At 36.5% G+C, this 25948-nt stretch overlaps 6 gene segments (V, D, J or C); all 6 read right to left on the bottom strand.

Annotated features, from left to right (window-relative positions):
• LOC112629379 overlaps nt 1-25948 on the bottom strand; it is an 881832-nt gene that overhangs the window by 452528 nt on the left and 403356 nt on the right.
• The window catches only part of LOC112629380, a 766638-nt gene that overhangs the window by 425736 nt on the left and 314954 nt on the right, over nt 1-25948 (bottom strand).
• Nucleotides 1-25948, bottom strand: part of LOC112629366 — a 772346-nt gene that overhangs the window by 472989 nt on the left and 273409 nt on the right.
• LOC112629369 overlaps nt 1-25948 on the bottom strand; it is a 661469-nt gene that overhangs the window by 437977 nt on the left and 197544 nt on the right.
• Nucleotides 1-25948, bottom strand: part of LOC112629376 — a 484771-nt gene that overhangs the window by 421662 nt on the left and 37161 nt on the right.
• The window catches only part of LOC112629375, a 451949-nt gene that overhangs the window by 404642 nt on the left and 21359 nt on the right, over nt 1-25948 (bottom strand).

Below are 25948 nucleotides of genomic sequence, written 5' to 3'. Positions count from 1 at the left end.
TATAATTAATAAATGTCTATCTATGTTGTTTACATATTATTGAATGCAAAATTTCCATTTGGCCGGGAATTTTTCTTAAGAAATACTCTTATAAATACACTTATAGCATTGTACGTTGCATGCAATGGTTAAAAAATGTGGAAAAAATTTAAATATTCTTTCCATATAGATAGTCAATACATTATGGTAGATCTGTATTGTGAGTTACTATACTTGCAAAAAAGTACAAGGTGGGTTACATTTTCTGAGTTGCAAAAGCTTCTCTCTCTTATTCAATTGAATCACAGCATTTTACATATAGTGTGATCCTATTTATGATTTTTAAAAGTATGTTTATTGTGAGTTTGTATTTAAATGTATAGAAACAGTGGAAGTGTGATGAAACTTTTAACAGTGATTAGGAACTCGTCAGGAGCAAATCAATGAAGTATCAAGTTTTATTCTATATTGCCTAGATACTTAAATAATTACATCTTAATTTACAAAGTGATTCGTCATAAAAATGGAATACAGGTGCATAGAAAACTAGGGAAATGTTGAAATAAAAATATTAATATAATGATTTCATGTTAGCAAACTTTCAAGATTCATTTATTTTTCAATGCATTGTGCTACAGTTGAAAAAAATTGAGAGAGCCCAGACATTTCTCAGAAAAATAATGCTCAATTTATGAACTTGACACTGGACCTTTACCAAGAATGAAAATGTTAGATTGGAGAAAGATTCAGGATCTTCTCTCTCCCTGTCTTGTCTTTACTGGTGCAGTTCTTGATTTCATGTACCTTTTCCTTATTTTTCCCCTTTTCCTTCTTCTCATTTCGTTTTCTACCTTTGTCCATTAATCTCACATTTTCTTGTGCAATGCCCTCTTTAAATGGAGGTTATCTCCCCTCTTCACCAGGGAGACAAGTGTGGTCCAATCTGCCCACAGTGTAGTAACACATGGTGGTGCCTTTGAGGGTTATCTGGTGCAGGACCAGGGTACTAGACTTATTGTCCACAGGGATGGGCAGTGATATGGTTTGGGTCTGTGTCCCTCCGAAAATCTCATTTCAAATTGTAATCCCCAGTGTTGGAGGTCGGGCCTGGTGGGAGGTGTTTGGATCATGGGGGTGAATTTTCCCTTTGGTGCTTTTCTTGTGATGGTGAGTTCTTGTGAGATCTGGTCATTTAAAAGTGTGTGGCACTTTCCCTGTCCTCTCTCTCTTCCTCCTACTCCAACCATGTGAAGTGCTGGCTCTGCCTTCAACTTCCGCCGTGAGTGAGAGTTTCGTCAGGCCTCCCCAGAAGCCAGACAGACGCCAACAACATGTTTTCTGTACAGTGGTCAGAACCGTCAGCAAATGAAACCTCTTTCCTTTGTAAATTACCCCATCTCAAGTGTTTCTTTATCGCAATGCAAGAACAGACTAATACAGGCAGTGAAGTCATTTGATTGATCATCTCGTTCTTTAAACCTCCAATCAGCTACTGTGGGCAATGGTTATCAAACTGTTGATACCAGAGATTGTGTTCTCATTTCCTCCATGATAGAGTGGGAACAGGGGATATTCACTTCTTGTTTCAGCACTGCCCTACTCTTGTGGCTTTAACATTACACATAATCCCTGAGGAGAAAAACGAGATTATCTCCAGACCCTCAAATAAAGGCAGATTTTTAAGATCAAGGCACAAGGGGGCTTCAAAAAGTTTATAGAAATATGGAATTAAAAGGTAACAATTAAAAAATATAAACTTTATTTCTCAACGTAAGCTCCAATAAATTCAAGACACTTTTTTTTAGCAGAAATAGTTAGCCTTGGCTAACTTTCTCAAAACACTCTAATAATAAGTAGATGTTGTCAATGCAGGTTTTTTTTAATATTAATTGAAGAAAAAATAAGTGCACATTAAAGATTTTTTTGAGATTAGGAAACAAAAATAAGTCAGAAGAAAACAAGTCAGTATTGTGAGATGGAGGCCTAATGATTTCCCATTGAAACTCTCACAAAATTGCCCTTGTTTGATAAGAGGAATGAGCAGGAACATTGTCGTGGTGAAGAACTCTCTGGTGAGCTTTTCCTGGGCATATTTCTGCTAAAGCCTTGGCTAACTTTCTTAAAACACTCTAATAATAAGTAGATGTTGTCATTCTTCACCTCTCCAGAAAGTCAAGAAGCAACAAGCCTTCAGCAAAAAAACAAAAACAAAAAAACAAAATAACAAAAAACAAACAAACAAACAAAAACCTGTTGCTACAACCTTTGCTCTTGACCAGTCCACTTTTGCTTTGACTGGACCACTTCCACTTCTTGGCAGTCACTGCTTTGATTGTACTTTGTACTCAGTATTATACTGGTGAAGCCGTGTTCATTTTCTGTTAAAATCCTTTGAAGAAATGCTTTAGGATCTTGATCCCACTTGTTTAAAATCCCATTGAAATATCTGCTTTTGTCTGCAGCTGATATGGGTGCAACAATTTTGGCACCCACTGAGTGGAAAATTTGCTCAACTTTAATTCTCAAGTCAGAATTATGTAAGCTGAACAAGTTGAGGTGTCTATGGTGTTGGCTATTGTTTCTGCTGCTAATCGTTAGTCCTCTTCAGTCAGGGCATGAACAAGATGAATTTTTTCCTCACAATCAATGTGTATGGTCTGCCGCTGCGTGCTTCATTTTCAACATCATCTTGTCTCTTCGTAAAATGAGTTATTCATTTGTAAACTACTAATTTCTTTGGGGAATTGACCCCAAAAACTTTTCAATGATTTCACCATTCTTCAACCCCAGCTTTACCTTAAATTTGGTGCTTGGTTTTGTTTCAATATTGGCAGAATTCACGTTGCTCTGATAGGAGCTCTTTCCAAACTGTTTTGTCCTTCATCCTTCTTAGTGCCTCAAATTCGATACTGTGCACAATGTCATAACAAGTTAGCAGGAGTTTATTTTGATGCAAAAATTTAAAAGTTATGCATAAGTTTTTTGTAATATGCATTTTTCATGAACTTGTTGAAGACCCCTGGTATAGTACTGAGAAGTAATTTTATCTATGACTCCTTTCCCCTAGAAAGAGCCAAATATGGCTAGGGTTATGTAGACTCACTAGTTAAGAGACAAGACTCCCTGGATCTGTCTCTTATTTTCCCTCAGATTCAGTAATATAGGAAATTCTATAGCAAAGTAAACTCTTCTGTCAGCTTTCACTGAGGGTTATAAGCTAAAATTTGTCCCTCTAAAATTCATATGTTGAACTCCTAACCCCAAGTACTTCAGAATGTGACCTTACTTGGAGTTGGGTTCAAGATTATTTCTTGATTATAGAGGTATCTAAGTAAAATGAGGTGGGCTCTAATGCAATATAAAGGGAGAAATTTGGACACAGATATACATAGAGGGAAGATGATATGAAGACACAGGGGTTTGATGGCCATCTACAAGCCAAAGAGAGAAACCTGAAACAGATCCTCCTTTCCTTTATTCTGTTGGCATCTCGACTTCAGACATTGCCTCCAGAACCATGAGACAATACATTTCTGATTTTTAAGTCCCCAGCCTGTGGCACAAACTAATACACTGGGTATGATGTAGCCCCTCACACTGAGGATGTAACCTCCTCAAAAAGTAAACAGCTGTTATCTGATCAGTTGCCCTTAGCATCTTGGGTGAAGGAGAGTAAGACAGTGCAGGCAGCAGGTTTCTCTTTTGATTTCTTGGTTTAGAACACCATCCTTTCTTAGGCCTAAAACTCTTACCCAGGGTAAGAGTCAGACAGTCAACTCTGTCATGAGTTTCTTTATATTCAGGAAAACCCCACCAAGGCTTATACCATCATAAGAAGATGGAGAAAGCCCATCTAAATAACAATAAAGAGCAAATGAGGCTCAGATGCAGAGAGTAATGTGTCCAAAGGGACCAGAAAAGTATAATCAGAGCCTGATCAGGAAGCCATGTCTCCAGATGCCCGAAATGCCTCTAGATATCATCTGTCTCTAGGAGAGCATTTATAGACTGCATGTCTTGGTACAAAAGAAACAAGAGACTTGGGATCACACTCATCCTTACACCCCAGAAACCCTATCCCTGACCCACTTTTCCCCATTCTCCGTGAGTGTGCCTGGTGGTGACGCACACTAAGAATTGACATGCAGAGAAGAGAAAAGAGAAAAGAAAGGAGGGGACTGTAAGAAGGAAGGGAGCAGCCTAGAAGACTTTTTCGCATTATCTTCTCAAGTTTAAGAGAAACGAAATAGATTGAGAAAAAAACAGTATCTTCCCCACCAAAAATATCTACGTTTCTCTATTCCAAAAACTTGAGAAAAATACATCAATTCAACTTGAAAGTTGTATAGCTACTTCCTGTCTCCATCTTTCTGTATTGTCCTATTTTGAGCAGAAACAAAACTTTTCATAATGGATTGAGACAAGGCCAGGAATTATTGAATGTTGGAAGCTATGCACAGACTTCTCTGCTTAGAACAAAGAGAATAAAATGTATAATTTGTCACAGTTTCTGCATGACTTCACTACCGACTGCGAGCCAAACACTCTTTCCCCAACTGAACAGGCATCTTATTGACAGACGCAGCAACCCCCTCTTGTGACTAAATACATGAATGCTTTTGTTCAGGTCCTGGTCAAGTCTTCCACTTGCTTTTGTAAAGTTACTTTACAGATATGGAAAAGAATCACTTAGATGTGCCTGTGATGTTACAGGAAGGACCTCACCAATTTTGGTCATTTGTGGTTTCAGAATGATCACCACGTGTGACAAGCCATTTTTGCAATATTAAGTGTTTGCCTTTTTGTATTATTATCTTTAACTACATAATTTTTCCTTCATTCAGGCAGTTGGGTGATTCTCTGTTTATTACTTTCAGGAAAGGAGGTATAGCTGGAAACCAAAAATAAAGAAGTCTTTCCTACCATCTTATTTCAACACTGTCAGCTTTATAGGCAAATTAAAGAATCCAGCATAAACTGACTTAGAGGAAATGATACAAAGATGTAATGCAAGTCTGCCTACCCGAGTCTATATAAACGTTTTCTAGGAGGAGTGATAGGGAGAGGAAAGGATGCCAAAGAAAAGAGCATCCAAGAGGCTTAAGCATGGCTGGGTCCTTCAGAGGGGCCCTGGTCCTTATGCTTTTGAAGAGGTCTAGGAAAGAAAACTGCAAACCTCTGGGGCATGAGTGGTTAAATAAACCTCAGGGCAGTTCTGTTTAACACTCCAGTCTTCACCTTTCCTCTGCTCTTCACACTTTAGGCCTGACCCTGGGCCACAGTGAGGTGGACATGGCCTGCTTGGTTCTCTTCTTCCCTCCTTTTTCTTTGATTTTAACTTCCCGGGGTTAAGGTGAAAGAAAAAGATGAAGGGGAAGAAACAACAAAACTGTTCTTACTTAACCACTGTGCACCTCTGGTGTTGTTGCTTCTCTGGCTGACCACCAATGCCTGTGTGTGGTGAGTGCCCCCATGAGAGAGCATCCAAGGGACCTCAGGGACTCCTCAAGGGAGGGGTCTCCCCTTCCTGTCAGCCCCTCACACAGGAGAACCCTCTACAACCCCTTACTTTTTCCTCTGGGTGAAGCTCTGGCAGGACAGCTCAGCCCTGCCACCTCAGAGGTGGCACCTGCCCACAGAATACACGTGCCTCCTCACCAAGCCCAGTGCAGAAACCCAGGCAGGCCATGACTGCCCCTCTCACTCCACCATCTCTCTCCAGTTTCCTTGTCTTCTGCTTAAGTAGATATAAACATAGGTCAAAATCTGCTTCAGAACAAAGACGAAAATGCCACACAATGTTCCTTTTTATTCAGCAGATCTCTGTCTTTGAAAATAATTATTTTGGAGTATTGACCCCTCAAGTGGCTTGTGGGAAAAGGGGAATACTTCGATGACATTCTCTTCTTGACTCCTCCCATCCCCCCGCTACCTCCTCACACCAGCTAAGAGGTGAGAATTGGAGGTTGCAGAGCCTGTTCAGTTGCTGCTTCTTAACTCTACAGAGAATGTCCAGCTGTGGGCCATTCTTTTTTAAATTTTTTTACTAAAAAAATTTTTTGAGAAGTGCAGCTGTGCTTAAAATGTGAGCCATTCTTAATGAAAAATAGTGGATGCCTAATGACTCTTGGTTCTTAGCTGTGGGTCCTATTTGCCAAATTCATAACAGAAGATGTCCCACAATATATCCTATTGATCTCATGGGGAAAATAAGTTTGTTTGATTCCACAACAAATTCTCCAAAAGACAAATATATATTCCAATAATTATATGTCATATAACATATAAATAAATACAAATGTGTAATGTATAACGTATAGATTATAAATATATAAATGTAAATAGACATATTTGTATTCCAATAATATTAGGAATATAATATTAGGGTGAGCTTTGGGAACAAAATTCAATTACAGTCCTCACGCCAGCCAAACTCATCACAGATTCAGGAAAAGGAAAGCCTGGCTATGAGGATGCAGCAAAAGATTAACCGTGGTCATTAAACAATTATAAGTATTAGCATGGTCTATACCGGAATTATTATGAGCACATTAAAGGCAGAGTTTAGAGCACTATAGTGCTATCTTCTGTAATAAACAGAGCTTTAACAGTATTGGAACCAACTTTCTTTAATAGGAAGTTAAAATGTTGTAAAGAATCCAGAGAGAGTAAAAAGAGTAAATAAAACAATTAGATAAAACATGTCTAAATTGTAGAACATTGAAGGAAACACTAAGATAATTGGCTTATGGCCTTTAAAAATATATAGAAGTTTTATTTCTTAATCGACAATAAAGAATGAAAAGGCTTTTATTCATAGTGGAGAGTCTCATATATTGTTTTAGCCTATTTTCTTCTTGGAAAGTCTGCAACTAAAAGTCTTGTCTATCCCTAATCCTCTCTGCTGCCTTTCAAATCATACATAAATTTCCTTCTGTTGTTGAAACAAAAATCATTGCCTTCTTTATCATCAAAACACAGTATTTTCTACTAATTATGATAGGATACAGTTTAATCAGAATAGGCATAATCCACATTAAGGCATTCCTAGGTGTGTTTCCTGGTTCCCTTAGCACTGTTATCTAAGTTAACACAAAATCGATTACCTGTCTATATCATCCATCCTCCTGAAATGCAGTACTCTCCCAACTGCAGTGTTTTTCAAAGTAAGATCTCTCGATCTAATGATCAAAATCATTAGACAACTCACTAAAAAAAAAGCAGACTCTTGACCCTGTGTCAGACCTATAGAATCAGAATCTATGGAAATAAAGCATTTTTAAAATAAAGTCTTCATATGATTCTTAAATGTACAGTAAAATTAGAGAAGTGCTGTCTAGGTGGTTAACTCTGGAGTTGTATATGTTTTTCTTCATCTTATTTTATGGTACCTGCAGCATTTACTTTATCTCAGAAATGCCTTCATCTCAAAACTTATGTAAGCCTCAGTTTCCCAATCTGAGAAATGGGTTAATATTACCTCATAGTTTTTGTGACAATAAAGATGATGATGAGTGTGACAAAATTGGCATCAGGTAAAGCAGGAATCCTTTGGTGATTTTTGTATCGCTTCACCTGAATACACTGGGCAAACTGTAAGGCTGTAAACCCAAAGGGTTAAATACAACAAAACCAGATGATGTGGGTTGAAGAACACTTGTGTCTCTCTTCCTAAATCAGGAAGCTCCTACTTTTGCTCTCTTGTTTCTAGGCCTCCCTGCATTTCTTCTCCACAAAGCGGGGAAGGGAAGAGCTGATTCTGTTCTCTAGAGTCCATTTATAAGTAGGGCATTAGTCATTACTTTGACTCCATAGCTAGAACTCCATAATCCACTCGCTCAAAATTATATCTCTTACATTTTTAAGTCCCTGCCTCCCTGGGATAATAAGCAGATTTAAATAGAGTGGCCAACTCTGCCACTAAGTCTGGACAATAAGGCAAGGAAAATAAATAAGACGTAAAGATTATAATGCAAGAAACAAAATTTTCTTCATTTGCAGATGCCATGATTTGTGGACTTAGAAAATCCAAAATAATTTATGACCAAATGATTAAAATTAGTAAGTGTAGCAAGTTCAATGAACATAAGGCCAATATGTAAAAACCAATTGTATTTCCATACACTAGCAACAATTAGAAAATAAAATTTTTAAATCTTCATGAAATGTCTATACATGAAAGTAAATCTAATACAGGATGTGCAAATCACTACACTGAGAACTAAAATCACTGCTTAAGACATTAGATGGCCTTAGCAAATGGATAGTCTATATTTTTGACACAATGACTCAATATTTTTGAGGTAGCAATTCTCCCCCAAATTATCCATAGGCTTAATGCAATACCAATCAAAACTGCAAGGGAAATTTTGTAGACTTGAAAAGGATTTAGAATTTAGAAACCAATTCTAAAATACATATGGAATCAGAAAGGACATAGAATGGATAAAATAATAGGGGAAGAACACAAATGAAGAAAAAACACTGATGAGTTTCAAATTCTACCCTAAAGCTATATTAATAAGCACATTATGAGATAGTTGGGAGGCTGAATTAACAGAAGAAACAAAATGTAGTGCAGAAATAGATCTGTACGTGTAGGATCACTTGATTTATGACCCAAACACCACTGCAATTCAATGGGGGAAAGGAAGATCTTTCCACTAAATGGTCATGGGGCAATAGGAACCTTGACACCTTTTGCATAGCATCATGAAAACTGATTTGAGGTGGAAAATGGGCCTACATGAAAAAAGTGTGTCTATTACTTGAAGCAGGCAAAGATTTCTCAACAGGGCACAAAATATACTAACCAATAAAGAAAAATAAATAGTTATTTGGACTTTATCAAAGCTAGGAATTTCTGTATCTCAAAGAAAATCATTATGAAAGTGAGGAGTCAAGTAATGGATTAGTAGAGAATTCACAATACATGGTTTTGACAGGGGCTCGTATCCAAAATCTATGAAGAATGCCTACATGTGAACAATAAAACAAGCAAACGACTTGAACAGGTACTAGACAGAAAAGAATATCCAGATGGACAATGAGCATATGAAAAGATGTTCAGCATCATTATTCTTCAGGGAAAGCGAATTAAAACCACAGTTTTATAAGATACCACTGCATGTCATCATAATAGCTTAAATTAAAAAACAAACAAAAAGACATCTGACATCATTTTTTGGTGAAGATGAGGAGTAACTAAAACTCCCATACATTGTTCATAAGAGCATACAACTTGGTAACCTTTCGAAATACATTTGATAATAACCACTAAAGCTAAATATATGCCTGTTTTATGGCCTAGTTAAGTCCATTCCAGTGGAATTATCCAAGAATAGTGAGTTTATATGTCCACCAAATAAAATTTAAATACATGCTTATAGCAGCCTTTTCCATGATGGCACAAAACTGTAAACAATCTAAAAAACCCAAATGTCTATTTCAAGAAGAATGGAAAAAATAAATTATTACATATTTATACAGGGGAATTTTACATATAAACTTAAGAATAACTTATGCATACAGCAATATTAATGAATTTCAAAGATACGGCACTGAGAGAAGAAATTGAGACAGTAGGATATAGGCTGTACAATACAATTCCAGTCACACAAAGTTTAAAATCAAGTGATGAAAGCCAGAATCGTGGTTACTCCAGGTGGGGAGTTGGGGAAGGGCTGTTGGATTGGAAGGGGCAGGTGGGAATCTTCTGGAGTAATGGAAAATTTCAGTATGTAGGTCTGGATGGTGTTACCCAGATACAAAGAAGTGTAATATTCCATTGAGCTGTAAGCTAAAGTTTTATTCACCTTATTATGTGTTGTACCTCAATTTCAAAAAGAAAGAGAAGAAAGCAAAGAAACAGCATTTTAAAATGTTCAGATAAATGTGAGTACCATCACCTGAGAATGGGGAGACCTGACTGGGGTGTCAGACAGTGCTGTTGGATTTTGTAAATATATGTGAGCATTATTTGGATTAAAATAACATTTATTTTAACGAGAAGGGAGGAAACACTGCTGAAAATCTTAGACAAGATGAGTACTGAAAAATATCTGATAGCCTTATCAATACCAAAACCGCTGGTGTTAAAGTGAGAACTTCCCTTGGAATGACCTTAACAGGGGCCAGATTTGAGTGAGACTGAAGAATGGAAATTAAGAGAATGAGTACAGACAATTCTTTCAGGTAATTTGATGACAAAGGGATGAGAAATATAGAGATGTGACTGGTGGAGACGTGGGCTTCAGGAATACTATATTAAAATGAAAAAGATTTGCTTATATTAATGTGACCAGATTATTGTAAGACAACACAGACACATACACACATTTTTTTCAGCAGAGAGTGTATGCACCTGTGCAGTCTTTTTCCAAGTGGTCCACAACTGGAATCCAGGACTCTTCATATTACATCTGGCGCTTCTGAATTTATATGAGGGAAGTTCTGGGATGTTATTAAGAGTAGACTGACCCATGAACATGCACAAGGGACTGTCTAGGATGCCCGGACAGAGTGAACAGTAGTCCCTGCCCTCTGGCTTTGTCTCATGACTTCATTCTCCAAAGGACCATTTGGAAAAATGTCCTGGGTATTAAATAAATACTCCTTCAGGAGGAAGAGCAGCAGAGATGCCTCTGCCATCATTCCAGATCCCCAGCTGCAGGGTTTTGATACAAGTTGCAGGTGCCTGGGGAACACTGTGCTTGCACAGCACAGAGATAAGTGGCTGAGTCTTCAGGTTTTGGGCCTGTGATGTGCAGAAAGCTCTCCTTCTTCGTTAATGTGGCTTTTAGCCTTTCTTTCTCCTTTTCTTCCCCAGCTGAATACAGGCTGAAGAGGAATTCAGGGCCTTTCCCAGGATCTTGCCTATACCAGAACAGCCCTCTTAAGCCGCTGACTGTGTAACTGCAGTTGAGACTGCTACTCTCTCCCTCCTGGAGGCTCAGGGCCTCAGGACTCTGCATCACCTGGTCTTCTCCACTCAACCCTGTTCAGGAAAACAAAATCAGAAATTATACAAAGCTTTTAGTTTAGCAGCTTTGAAAACTTCCCACAGGAAAACTGAATGAGCTGAGATTAAATCTTCATCTCTCCTGCTCAGCTTTTCATGAATGGTTCTCATTTCTTAACCTCCAACTTACAGCCAAGCTGAAGCCACAAGACTATGAATGCACACTCCAACATTTTCTCCATGCTGGCATCTCAGCGTAGAGACAAATTATGATAATTTCAACCTTCTTTTCTCAGAGGAGCTGCTTCTGTATCTTAGTTCATATTCTCGAATGCAGGAAAGAGCCTTTCTGTTGGCTGCTCAACCAATCAAATGCAAGTCCTCTAGTAATTTTCATGCTTTTGAAATTAAAGGCAGTTGTAGGATGAGAGTAAACTGAGCCACTGCCACCTTGTGGCCACAGTACAGTCCCACAGTACCCACTTCATGCCACCTCCTAAGAAAAAGATTCTTCATATTTGGTGGGCATAGTGCATATGAGGTTTAAAGTGGCAATAAGAAAAGCCTTATTTTATTTGGACTCTTAATTGTCTAGATTGTTTTTTGAATGGTCTTTAAGGCTAAGCTGCAACCAGAGGTTATAAAGGAGTTGAACCCAACTGGTAAGTGTAATTCTGTGTCTCACTAAAATATATTTCTCACTAAAATACACAGGAACCTCAGCAGGTGAAACCTTAAAAATACTGGAGCTCTGAAAATAAAAGATGGGGTTGAGGGGATCAAATAGCTTGTGGATATGTCTAGAAACCTCTCTGATGCAATGTGCAGAGAATTTGGAACATAAATTAAGAAGTCTATGTCTTCAAATAATTTTCTGTGTGACCACAGGATTGAGACCAACTGTGACCGAAATTCAGGGTCACAAAATTGGTAGATCTTAAAAGGAAGGAAGTTTTCAAAAAGCATGGCAGAGAGAAAAAAGAGGTCTCCATTTCTGGACCTCAGAGAGACCTGAAAGTCACTGTGTGTGTGTGTGTGTGTGTGTGTGTGTGTGTGTGTGTGTGTTGCGAGGGAGATTATTCCATGCAAATTATAAATATTTTACACAATATAAATAATACACAGCAAAAGTAAGTCTTTCCTCCTCATCTGTCCTTCAGTATCACAGTTCTCATTACAGAGGCAACTATGCATCTGTTCTTTCAAACACTCTCATACATGTACATACTCAATATTTTCAGACAAACATACATATCATTCTGTGCCTTGTTTTTTGTCCACGCAAAATGGCCACATAATATTCCATTGTTTGGCTGTCCTATATTATATTTAAACAGTTTTGCATTTTTGTATTTTCATTTCCAATCTTTTACTATCAAAGATGATGCTGAAATGATTATCCTCATAAAAAGATGCTTGCCAACATGGACAAATATGTTAATAAAAATTATTGAAAATATGTAAATGATAACAGAGAACCCATGCATTTTTCATTTAATAAATATTGCCAAAATGCCTCTAACAAGCAGTAGCATTATACACATTTACGATGTGCGAGTGTCAGCTTCACTTCCTCGACAACACAATGTATTATTAAACATTTTTATCTTTCTGAAGCTATTAGGTGAAAAATGCTAATTCAGAATACCACTTCAAAATTTTCTCTATTATTACTGAAGCTTGGATTGAAAAAATAATTTTAAAATCCATTTGTATGTCTCTCTTTGAATAGTCTATTGAAAATTATGTTTAAGTGTTAGTTTTGGAGGCAGAATACCCGTGATCAAACTCTAGCTCTATGATTTATTTTCTAAGAAAAATTTGCTCAGAGATTTTCTGTGACTTAGTTTTATCATTGAACTTAGTTTTATCATTGGATGGTGGAGAAAGAACAGTACACACCTTAAAGAATTACTATGAGAATCATTTGAAATATGTATTGAAACCAACGGATATATATTGATAATGATAGATACATAGGTAGATAGGTAGATTACACACTACCTAGATAAAAATTAAAATAGTGGCTAAAGCATAACAAATAAGTAACATTAGCTATTATAGTATTAGCACAATTTTCTTTTGGAAAGTTAATTTTTTGTTGGTTTACTAAAGCTTTTTATATATTAAAGTCACATTTTATGTGACTTTATATTTTGAAGCTTTTTATTCCATTTTGGCATTTGGTTTTTGCTTTTTTATTGTATTTTTGCCATGTAGAAATATTTGCTTTCATATACTCTTACTTATGGTATATTCAAATGTATTCACCTTTATAATGTCTTCTGAAGTTTTGGTCTTGCTTGGAAAATCTGACCCACTCTAAGCTTACTTTTTTAAATCCTGAAAATTTCTGGTATATTTTTTATTTAATCTTTTTAAGCCTATCATTTGGAGTTATTTTGATCTAAGGAATAAGGTAAGGGGTTATTTTTTTCAAGTCGCTAGACAATTGACTCAACATTATGTGCTGAACAATCTATTATTTTCTCCCTGATTAATAATACCTTTGCAATATAGTAATTTTCTCTGTGTAATTTGTTTCTGTCTTCTGATCTGTCAATCTATCTAGTTATGCTTTCACTATCGTCAAAATTTTTTAATTATTTCGGCTATATTATTTAATGTATGATTGAACTTGTCTCCACTCTATTGCCCTTCTGTTTTAAGATTGTTTCTTATTTTCTACATGTTTAGTCTCCATTTAAATTTTTGAATGAGCATGTCTAATTTCAAATAAATGTATGAAAATTCCAAGGTAGTCATAATTTAAACATACCCACTACTATAGAAATAAGAGTTGCTGAATTAAAAGAGTAGTTACCTAATGAAAATTAACCTCAAAATATTCTGACATAAATCCTAAACTGTTTTTCCAAGAATATTGAAATTAGCAATACTAGGCTAAGATATCATGGCAAAACTAGTATTCCCTAATTAGTTTGATTCTATGACACACCACTGGATTTTATAATTGAGATATGTTTATCATATGCCAATAATTTTGTAAGTAAATTTTGTCATTAAATATGTGGTCATCTTGTTGAATTATCCATCACTTATATGAATTCTCTTTGGATTTGTACCAATAGCAGTCTGCTCCTAGTCCCCATTAACTTTGATGCCCCTCCAACCCTTCTTCCACTCGGCAGAAAAAAAACGGTTACACAGAACATGCTGTACTAACAGTATAAACATGTTGTTCTTTGACTTTTTTTGAGAATAAGATAATTTCTCAGTTATCTACAAATCATTACACTAGTTTGCATATAATTCATCATTCACTGATTTGATTTATTTTACTCACATTAGCAAACTCTGACTCTTACAAATCATTTTCAATAGGCAGTTTTTCTCTGTTTCTGAATATATGTACCTAAGAAAAAAGTTGAAAAGACCAAAGATAAACGCAAGATCAGGGCAGGGCTATTTATAGTGCAAGGACAATTTATATTTATTAGTGCAGGAACTAAGAGAACCTAGACTGAATGTGTGATAGATGGGTAACAGAGCCACAGAAGGTGATTTAGAAATGTGAGTTTTACACAAAGTCTTGTATAATTTTAAAAAATATTTTTATTTTTTCTTTTGAAACAATTTTAGAATTAGAGTTTCAAAAAATGTACAGAGAGGTCTTACATATTCTTCACTTAGCCTACCCAATGATAACAACTTGTGTAGCTATAGAACAGTATCTAAACCAAGACATTAGCATTGGTATAATCTGTAGAGTTTATTTAGGTTTCTGAAGTTTTACATGTACTAATTTGTATGTGTATGGTTCTATGCAATTTTATCGTATGTATAGATTCATGTAACCACTGCCACAATCAAGAATCACAACGGTTTCACAATCACAGCTTTCCTCATGCTACTCCTTCACACAGCCACACCCTTCCCCTCCCCACATCATTAATCCCTGACAATCACTAATCTGTTACTTACCCCTACAATTTTGTTATTTCAATAATGTCATATCAATGGAATAGTACAGTAGCAACCTTTTAAAATGGGCTTTTCTCACTCTGCATGAGGGATAAAAGCATGATATCTATGCAAGTTATTATGTGTATAAACATTTTTGTTCCTCTGTATTGCTATATTGTTATGAACGTGCCACAGTTTGCTTAACCATTCACTCCTTGGAAGACATCTGGGTTGTTTCCAGATTCCAGATTTGGGCTGCGATGAATAAAGCTGCTATGAATATTCATCTACAGGTTTTGGTGTGAATATAAGTTTTTGTTTCTCTAGGATAAATCCCAAAGAGTGTAATTGCTGGGTCATGTGGTAAGGCATGCATAATTTTATAAGAAATTGCTGAACTATTTTCCAGAGTGCCTATATCATTTTATATCCCTACCAGCAACATATTAGTGATCCAACTTCCCTAAATTTTCAACAGCATTTGATGTTATCTTTATTTTTTATTTCAGCCATTCTGATAGGTATATAATAATATCTCATTGTGGCTTAATTTGCATTTCACTGATAAATGATAATGTTGATCATCTTCTCATATGCTTATTTGCAATATGTATATCCTCAAAGTGAAATATTTGTTTAATGCTTTTTTCCCTATTTTCTAACCGGTTTTTTTTTTCTGTTACATTTTGGGAATTCTTTATATATTCTAGCTACAACTCTGTGTCAGATACCTGGTTTTTAAATATTTACTCCCAGTCTGTAGTTTATTATTTGATCTTCTTAACAGGATCTTTTACAGAGCAAAAGTTTTAAATTTTGATGAAATCCAATGTGTGTGTGTATGTGTGTGTGTGTATTGTGCTTTTGGTGTCAAATCTAAGAACTCTTTGCTTGGCTCTGCATCTTGAAGATTATTTTTTCCAAAAGTTTCAGAGTTTTACATTTTACATTTAATTTAATGATTCTCTTTGAATTTATCTTTTATGATGTTTATTTTAAAATAGATTTTTGGAAAGGTGGAATGGGTCATTATTTTCATCTTAATAGCCACAGCTATTCCTTCTCCCCAGTCATAACCCCTGACAATCACTAATCTGTTATTAATCCCTACAATTTTATTTCATGAATGTTATATAAATGGAATTGTAGAGTGGTTATTCTGCTTTGAATAATCAAAATGTACATCAAAGACTTTTAATAGTTAAAAGTTTAAAACCTTTTATATTTTGAGGCTGAAAAATTTCCTTTTTATCTCACTATGATTACTCTACCTGAAAAGTTAATTTAAAAATATAGGACCCACATCAAACCCTTTTAAACCCATCATCTTTGGAAATTTCCTGTAATTCATTACAGGGCAATTTTTTATTATAGATTTGGAAAATAGTTTTATATCTGAGAATAACTGGAAACTTTTCCTAAAATTTATGTTCTTTTAAACCTTAATATTCCCCAGGAAAATTGCCCATCCATTTCGGTCATCAAAATGAACTGAAAACTAGATTTTCTTTCTTCATCTATGACTTCTTTTCTGATATTTAGGCACATGTTTCCTGAAGAAAAGACTAATTCTCTCCTAATTATCCCAAGAATGAGAAATCGCTCTTTTTGTCATTACCTTTTGCGAAAGTCATATGCTTTCATCTATTTCTTTCTACAATCACAGTTTCAAGGCCAAATGGCCTGGCTCCCTGGGATGTAGTCATGCTTCTTCCCCGAACAAGGTCCTGATTTTGCTCTCATGGGTGAATTTTGAAAAGACCAATATTACAATTGAGGATAATACTTTCTAAAAGTCTCCTTAAGGGTTAAGAATCAAGAAGTTTTTATTTCAATTGAAATAATTCAGCCTTTGGAACCAGAGACAGGAAATTAGAAAAGCAAGCTCATTTTCCTTAAGTCTTAGGCTAGGACTTGTAATGGAAGGAATATCTACCCAGAAATTAAGTAAATCAAGTAGGTCACTCAATGGGAAAGAAAAAAATATAAAAAGAAGAAGAGCAAGTCATGGCAATATACAGACAAATGGCAACAGACCTTGTGACCCCATCCAGTTGTACACAAGGGCAGCAGATGCTGTATGAGAACACCCACATGCAAGAATAATTTTGTTTGTTCCACAGAATTTAAGATGGAAGAGAAAACTATGGGGACACAGAGAGAACTGAGACAACTGTGATTTTCTTTCAGCTTAGCCCCTATATGATTGCTCTTAGTTTTATAGAACTCATATCTCCAGCCGTAGTAAGTAAATATTTGATGCTCAAATTCTAAAACTCCTAGAATAAACCAGAAAAGAGATAAGACAGAGGGATGCCATCAATGGCCAAAGCCAAGAAGAATCAGCATGCATATATAGGACAAACTTCCAAGTCTGCAAGAAACCAAATCAGGTATAAACCTTTGTGTAGAATCACTCAAGTGATCATGATGCCACTGTCTATGCCAACAAGGTGGAGACCATCTAAATTGCAAAACTAGAAATAGTACCTCATGAGAAAAATGTGTAAAAATGGAAAGAAGATATATGACACATGTAAATATAAGGGATGTTCTCACTGTGATGAGAAAAGGACAAATTCGTAAAATAATTGATCTATACTTGTCTAGCAGCATCCAAAGGATAAAACTCTGTACCTGTTAATGCTATCAATCCATTTGATCTTCAATCAACAAATATTTAATGTGCAATCACTACATGGCAAGACCTAGCTAATGGTGCACAATACATACATATTTCCTGACTCTGTGGTGCTCACTTTTATAAGCATAACAGGAATTTTTTGAATCTATACATAAATGTAGACATAGACATAGATGTGTAAAAGACATTAACTGCAATGTTTCCTATTGAATTGGACTTTGGAAAGAACCAACAAAGGCTTACAGACCAGAATATATGTTTGGGGATTTTTTGCAAAATGTGTGTAAAACAAATATATTGGAAATACCTCTTAAACAAGATAGGTAATTTATTGTTTCAGGTCTTGTATTTTTAAATTTCTACTAAATGTTGAGAATCCTCTTTTGAGTATCTCTCATTATTATTGTTTCCTGTACCAGATTCTAGGGTTTATTTTTCTTGTTTCAAATCTTTGATTTATTCATTTGTAAACTACTTAAACATCTATTTTCTTTAATAGAATATTTCTCTGGAACACTCTACTTACTTTCCTCCCATATGTTTTACAAAATTTAACTGTTTGGATAGTTTATTACTTGATGACTTGGCTACATAATTTACATAATTCCATCCTTCTCTATCTCTGACTCTCTCTCTCTCTGTCTATTTCTTTCTCCCTGTATCCATTTTCCCCCTCCTCTTTCTCTCTAACACACACACACACACACACACACACACACCCCATTATGCTCTCTTTTTTAGTATTATTTGCACATCGAGGATAGGGATTCCTTTTAAAAGGAAGAATGTCTTTCCATTTGGAATTCTAGATGAAAACAGATCCACCAGGTTTATTTCTATCTAATATCATCAAACAACAGCAAAAGGGCATGACTGTTAAGTAGTTTTGTGACAGTTAATCTGCACGTGAACTTAATGCAGGATTATAGGAAATAGAGGCCACATGGAGTCATCAGCAGTTAGATAGTAAGGAAGTTCCTAGTGATAGCTTACTGATGACAGGAAAGTTGCTAAGAGGTAGGAAAAAAAGCTGGATAGTCATTAGTAGCTAGATAGACAGAGAAAATTTTGTGAATCGGGGCACTTACAAGAGTGTTTAGTGGTTGCAGAAGAAAAATGTGCTATATTCCAGGGTCACAAAAATGGTCAGGGAGCAATACTTGAAAAATTTAAGGGTAAGTATCAGGTATTCAACTCCTGGAAATAATCTAGGAAATCATATAATAACTGTATGTGTGTGTTCATCTCAGCATTATTCGTTACAGTAAATAATTAAGATAATCTAAATAGTCAACAAAATGAAATCACTTAAAGAATTACTAAAATCATACATTACAATATCATCATTAGAATGTATAATGTTAATCTATAAATAACATTCTTTAAGTAATTATTTCACAATATACTGTTGGGTAAAAATGTATAATAGAAAACATCCTATATGACATGATTTCATAATATAGTTTTTTTCTGAAAGGTAGAATTTTGGAGCTATCTTATTTTTAGCTTTCCTTCCTTGGATATTTTATTTTTTTACCTGAAACATGAATAACTCTGTAATTGCATATAGAGAATGTGACCAGGTGGTGAAGTTAGTTCTGAGCAAAATGAAGAGCTTCGTTTCTCCTTGGTGTTAAGATTTGTAGTAATGTTTATCCTATGCGTAGCATTCCAAGTCACTCATGGCGCAGCACGAGTTGAAGGAAGAGCGAGGGTCCAAGAGGTGTGATTTCCAGCTCTAGATATTCCAGCTCTAGAACAGCGATCAGCCTTAGTAAGCAATGCATAAATACTTGTGGAACGAACCTAAATCATGTAATAATTTGCATACAGATTCGGCCAAGTGTTTCTTAACTTTTTAAGAGTCAGTTTCACACTTTAATGTAGTCACGACAAATTTCTAAAAACATCTTTTGCTGGCTGGGCACGGTGGCTCATGCCTGTAATCCCAGAACTTTGGGAGGCTAAGGCTGGTGGATTACCTGACATCAGAAGTTCGAGACCAGCCCGGCCAACATGGTGAAACTCCATCTCTGCTTAACAACAACAAGAAAAAAATACAAAAATACAAAAATTAGCCGGGCATGGTGGTGTGCACCTGTAATCGCAGCTACTTGAGAGGCTGAGGCAGGAGAATGGCTTGAACCCAGGAGATGGAGGTTGCAGTGAGCCGAGATAGTGCCATTGCACTCCAGCCTGGGCGACAAGAGTGAAACTCCATCTCAAAAAAATATATATATAGCCAAACAATCTACTTCAAGATAAAGAACTGAAGATAAACATGCTGTTGGTGAATGACAATTTCAGATATGTTCTCTGAGCCAGAGAGAACATTTTCCTTAGAGTGAAGTTTCTTCTAAATCTCCCTCTCTGTTGACAGTGCCTCCCTGCCTCTTCCTGTTCACACTGTGACTCTTGCCCAGGTGTTTATATCGGGGGACACTGAGATATGAAATATTTTAAGGCCCCCTAAGGTGAATATTTCACTGTAGTTTCACCTAGGGGACGAAAGTACATTGCTGGAACCTCAAGCTGTGAAGCTATGATGATACGACTGATGAAACTGTCTGATTTCTGGAAGTTCAGAGAATACCAACCCTTTGTTCCATTCTGATCGTTAAAAGACTCCTGATTAATAAGGAAAATAATTCTCCCACGTGGTGGATATCTGTACAGAGTAAATAATAACTAAGTTTTAGCTTCATATACACAATCCAAGGTCACAGCCTCTTTCTGCAGTATAGAAATTGCAGCCTGGATTTGAGTTACCTTCTGGGATTGGCTAGATCTTGAAAAAGAGAGAAAAGAGAGGAGAGGAGAGGAGAGGAAAAGAGAGGAGAGGAGAGAGGAGAGGAAAAGAAAGGTGAGAAAATTATAGTGATTCTCCTGGTAGTATAGAACTTCACATCAGAACACACAAGCAATGGGGAAAAGATTCCCCATTTAATAAATGGTGTTGGGTAAACTGGCTAGTCATACGCAGAAAACTGAAACTGGACCCCTTCCGTACACCTTATACAAAAATCAACTCAAGATGGCTCAAAGACTTAAACCTAAGACCTAGGACCATAAAAATCCTAGAAGAAAACCTGGCAACACCATTCTGGATGTAGGCATGGGCAAAGACTTCGTGACTAAAACACCAAAAGCAACGGCAACAAAAGCCAAAATTGACAAATGGGATCTAATAAAACTAAAGAGCTTCTGCACAGCAAAAGAAACTATCATCAGAGTGAACAGGCAACCTACAAAATGGGAGAAAATTTTTGCAGTCTATCCCTCTGACAAAGGGCTGATATCCAGAATCTACAAATAACTTAAACAAATTTACAAGAAAAAAGCAAACAGCCCCATCAAAAAATGGACAAAGGATATGAACAGACACTTCTCAAAAGAAGACATTTATGCAACCAACAGACATATGAAAAAATGCTCATCATCACTGGTCATTAGAGAAATGCAAATGAAAACCACAATGAGATATCATCTCATGTCAGTTAGAATGGTGATCTTTAAAAAGTCAGGAAACAACAGATGCCGGAGAGGTTGTGGAAAAATAGGAACACTTTTACACTGTTGGTGGGGGTGTAAATTAGTTCAACCATTGTGGAAGATGTGTGGTGATTGCTCAAGGGTCTAGAACTAGAAATACCGTTTGGCCCAGTAGTCGCATTACTGGGCATATACCAAAAGGATTATAAAACATTCTACAATAAAGACACATGCGCATGTATGTTTATTGTGGCACTATTCACAATAGCAAAGACTTGAAACCAACCCAAATGTCCATCAATGATAGACTAGATTAAGAAAATATGGCACATATATACCATGGAATACTATGCAGCCATATAAAAGGATGAGTTCATGTCCTTTGCAGGGACATGGATGAAGCGGGAAACCATCATTTTCAGCAAACTGTCACAAGATCAGAAAACCAAACACCGCATGTTCTCACTCATAAGTGGGAGTTGAACAATAAGAACACATGGACACAGGGAGGGGAACATCACACACTGGGGCTTGTTGGGGGTGAGGGGCTAGGGGAGGGATAACATTAGGAGAAATACCTAATGTAGGTGACAGGTTGATGGGTGCAGCAAACCACCAGGGTATGTGTATACCTACGTAACAAAACTGCAAGTTCTGCCCACGTAACCCATAACTTAAAGTATAATTTTTAAAAAAAGAAGAAGAAGAAATTGTGGTTGGGGCTTGAGTTACCCTCTGGAACTAGCTAGATCCTGAAAAAGAGAGAGAAAAGAGATAAGAGGAGAAGAAGGGAGAGAGAATTATGCTGATTCTCCTGGTGGTACCCGTGAGGTTGTAAGGAACTAATGTAGGACAGGATTCTGACTCCCTGTGCATTACCTTTTTCTCCTAAACCCCATCAGGCAACAACAACCTGCTGCTGCCCCCAGATTTTAAAGCTGAGAGAAACCAGAGTCCTGCATTTGTGGCCATCTTTACCATGCTTTGTCAGAAAGAGGCTATGACTATCCTCAGTAGGCAGGGGAGCAGAATGTTGCAAGTTCTTTGGAGTATCAAGCTGTAAGATGTTCCTGTGCCAGAAGAGAAAATGTGATTTGCTGATATCAGTTTGCCTGTGTTATACCATAGCTTTTTGACACAGTTGGAAATTTTAACCTATTTGGTCTTATTGTAATTTAATAGACAGAAATTATATCCATACATGTACATGAGTTAAATTAAATTGAAGGGTTTTAATGATTCAACCATTTACTATATTCAGCCAATGCATCAGAGATGGACTCATAAGTTTCCTAAGAAATAAAAATTTATTATGGGTTATGATGACTACTGAGAACAAATTATCATCCATCTTTTTGCATTTTCATTTTGGTCTGTGGCTGAAATCTACAGTGAAATATATTCACAGATTTTTCTTCTGGACAGGGAGATAAAACATTTTCACTCTCAATCACTATAACTCTTTCTTCCTATGCACCAAGGCATTGGATTCTGGGAAAATTTATATTAGATAAAGTTTCTTGTTTGCTTAATGGCATTACAGCAAGTTTCTTGATTGACAAAATTTGTCCCATTGCATGTGGCCAATAGCAATCAATAGTAAGTCTGTGCTAGGAAAAATCTGTCTTTCAAACGTTGCACCCGACAATCTAAATGAGTGCAGCCAAACTCATCAGAGCAAGCATTCTTATTCTCTTATATCATAAATAAAGCAATTGGAACATTACAAATCCCTCTGTCAGCCACTGCTGTGGCAGATGTGGCTGAAAGACTTTTTTCACTGGGGACAACTCTATAGTTTTACCTTTCAGCAGCATGAAAGTTGGTGACTGATTTACGTGGTGTCAATGTGTAGATTTACGAGTGTGATTCAGTTGACCACAGCTTTTAATTGTTTACTTATGTTCTCTTCTTTGAGTCAATATAATTGAATATAATATAATGACCTATAGTCTTTCTTATTAGAAAATACAGCTTTTTAAAGTCCAGGATGATTTAACTAGTGATACAATTATCAGAAAGTGGTTGTCTCTAGGAGGAAAAATTAGACTGGAAAGAGACACAAGGGGACTTTAAGGATGTAGGGAATGTTCTATATATTGTCTTGTTACATGGGTGTATATGGTTCTCAAAACACATTAAACTAAACATGTAAGTGCATTTCATTGTAGAAAAAATTATACCTCATAAAAAGAACCAAAATGAAATAATATATACACAGAGAAAATTAATGTTTTTAGCTTTCTACAGTTGTTGCAGGAATTTGTTTATACTTTTCTAATTGCTACAGAGCAGCTGTGGTCTGTCGTGATTATGGTCTACTCTGATAACTGTCTGAGACTTGGAATCAACAAAGACTAGCTGGTCGTTAATATGTCCTGGGATGCTAAATATAAACAAATGAAATGACTAAAGAAAATAAAACGCCCCAGAGTCTGAGAATGAAGATTTATGGCTACACATAATAATACAAATACATCTCATAAGGTTATGATTGTGTAAAATTAGCTAGAAATCAGAGTACATACTAAATGATCCCATTTAATTAAAGTGCAAAACTAATCTGTGCAGCTAGATGTCAGGATAATTGCTACTTGGGCTGGTAGAGACAGGAAGCAGGTACAAGTGTGGCCTGCCATGTGGGTAATGCCCTTTTTGTTGATACGGGTCCTGGTTACATGGGCTTTTCCAAATTGTGAAAACTTATCTAACTTTACAATTGTGCAGGGGCACGTTTATTTCTACATAGGTTATTTTATTTTATTTTGGTTTCTTTTTTATTGAACTATGATTGACATAATAAAAAGCACAGATACGATATATTCATTTTAATAAGTTTAAGAATTTCATACAGCTGTGTAACTATCACCTAAAACAATACGCAGAACATTTTCATGATCATGGAAAAATCCCTTTGTGCTCCTTTTTAGTCAAACCCTCCTGCCCAGAGGAAACCACATTTTTACTTCTATCGCCATAGTTTAGTTTTTGTTCTTGAATTTTATATCAATGGTATCATGCAGTGTTTTGGGGGAAGGGCCTGGTTTCCATTTGCTCAACATAAGGCTTTAGAGATCCATTAATATTGTAATGTGTACCAGTCAGTAGTTCCTTTTTATCTCCTGTTGATGGACATTTAAGTTGTTTCCAATTACAGCAAGTATAAATGAGGTGCATACACAATTTTTTGTATGGATCATTTATGGGCCTATATTTTCACTTATCTTTGCTAAATATCTGTGAGTGTTCTTGTTGGGCCATTGCAAGACCCCAAAGTGATTGTGCCATTTTACATTCTTACCGGTACTGAATGAAATGTCTAGTTGTTCCACGTATTTGCCAATACTGGGGTTGTCAGATGGCTTGTTTTTAGTGCTTCTAATGGGGATGAAGGACACCAGAATGTAGATTTTATTTGCATCTCCCTAATGACTTATGATGTTTAACATATTTTATGGATTTGTCTTAGTCTGTTTGGGCCTCTATAACAAAATATCATAGACAAGTGACCTGTGAACAACAGAAACTTATTTCTCACAGTTCTGGAGGAAGCAAAGTCTAAGATCAAGTTCCCAGAAGATTCAGTGCCTAGTGAGGGCCTGCTTTCAGGTTGGTAGTCACCTTTCCAGTGTCCTCACATTGCTGAAAAAGCAAGGAAACTCTCTGTGATCTCTTTTACATGGGCATTATTCTCATTACCTAATCACCTCTTGAAGGCCGCACCTCCAAATACCATCGCACTAGTAATTAAGTTCTGTCATAAGTTTGTTTAATGTGGTTGCTGCCTTGGCGTCCATTTTCAGGCCTGACATAAGTCATACTTCATCTCCCTTGGCCTAGTTAGAACTTCTCCTCCCTTTGTGGTTGTTCCTCATCCCACTGACCAACACTTTCCACAGCTGTTAACCAAGATAAATTTAACAGCCAATGCCAGAGCCATGTACACAATTTCTCCCCTTTTTATGTGTTTTCTCTAAACTAGACAGTCCTCAATACCCATGGATAAGCCTAAGGGATAATACCCATGAATCTTAATAAAAGTATATTCCTACAGGCCTCTCTCTCCCTCTGTTTTTCTCTTTCTCTCCACCTACTAGTTGAGCTCCCTGCTGCCTCCAAACTTCCCATCAGCCTCCCATTGGCACCTATAACCTCTCTGGGACCTTGAGTAATAAATTCCTTCTATTTTATGAATTTTCGCTGGGAAAAGGGCCTGGTTTCTATTGCTCAACATTAAGTTTTAAAGATCCACTCCATTTTACCTGACCCACACACCTAAACCTAATTTTTCCCCTAGTCAGGGCTCTCCTAGGCAGTGGTTATCTTGGCTTATGGTCATTCTCAGGAGAGAGACCTCAAGTCCAAATTAAAAAGACATAACAAATTGGTCAGGTGAGGTGACTCAAGCCTGTAATCCCAGCACTTTGGGAGGCTGAGGCAGGTAGATCATGAGGTCAGGAGATCGAGATCATCCTGGCCAACATGATGAAACCTTGTTTTTACTAAAATACAAAAACTTAGCCAGGCATGGTGGCGCACATCTGTACTCCCAGCTACTCAGGAGGCTGAGGTAGGGGAATTGCTTGAACCCAGGAGGCAGAGGACACAGTGAGCCGAGATTGCATCACTGCACTCCGACCTGGCAACAGAGCAAGACTCCACCAAAAAAAAAAAAAAAAAGACATAACAAATTAAAATCACAACAGATTTCAACACAAGAATTTTGGGGGACACAAACATTCAATCTATAGTAGTACTCATTCGTTACAACATTTATGTGTTTTATTATTGTGTAATTTTTAATTGTTAATTTATGGGAGGTTTTAAATATATTCTGGAAATAATATTTCTTCAGCTGTGTCTTTCTTGAATATTTTTTCAGACTTTAGGTTGCTAATTGACTTTCTTAATACTGTCTTTTGATGAGCACCATTTTAAAATTTTAT

This window comes from Theropithecus gelada, chromosome 7b (genome assembly GCF_003255815.1).
Source record: "Theropithecus gelada isolate Dixy chromosome 7b, Tgel_1.0, whole genome shotgun sequence".
In the NCBI taxonomy this organism is placed as follows: Eukaryota; Metazoa; Chordata; class Mammalia; order Primates; family Cercopithecidae; genus Theropithecus; species Theropithecus gelada.
This window is presented reverse-complemented; position numbering and strand designations above follow the sequence as displayed.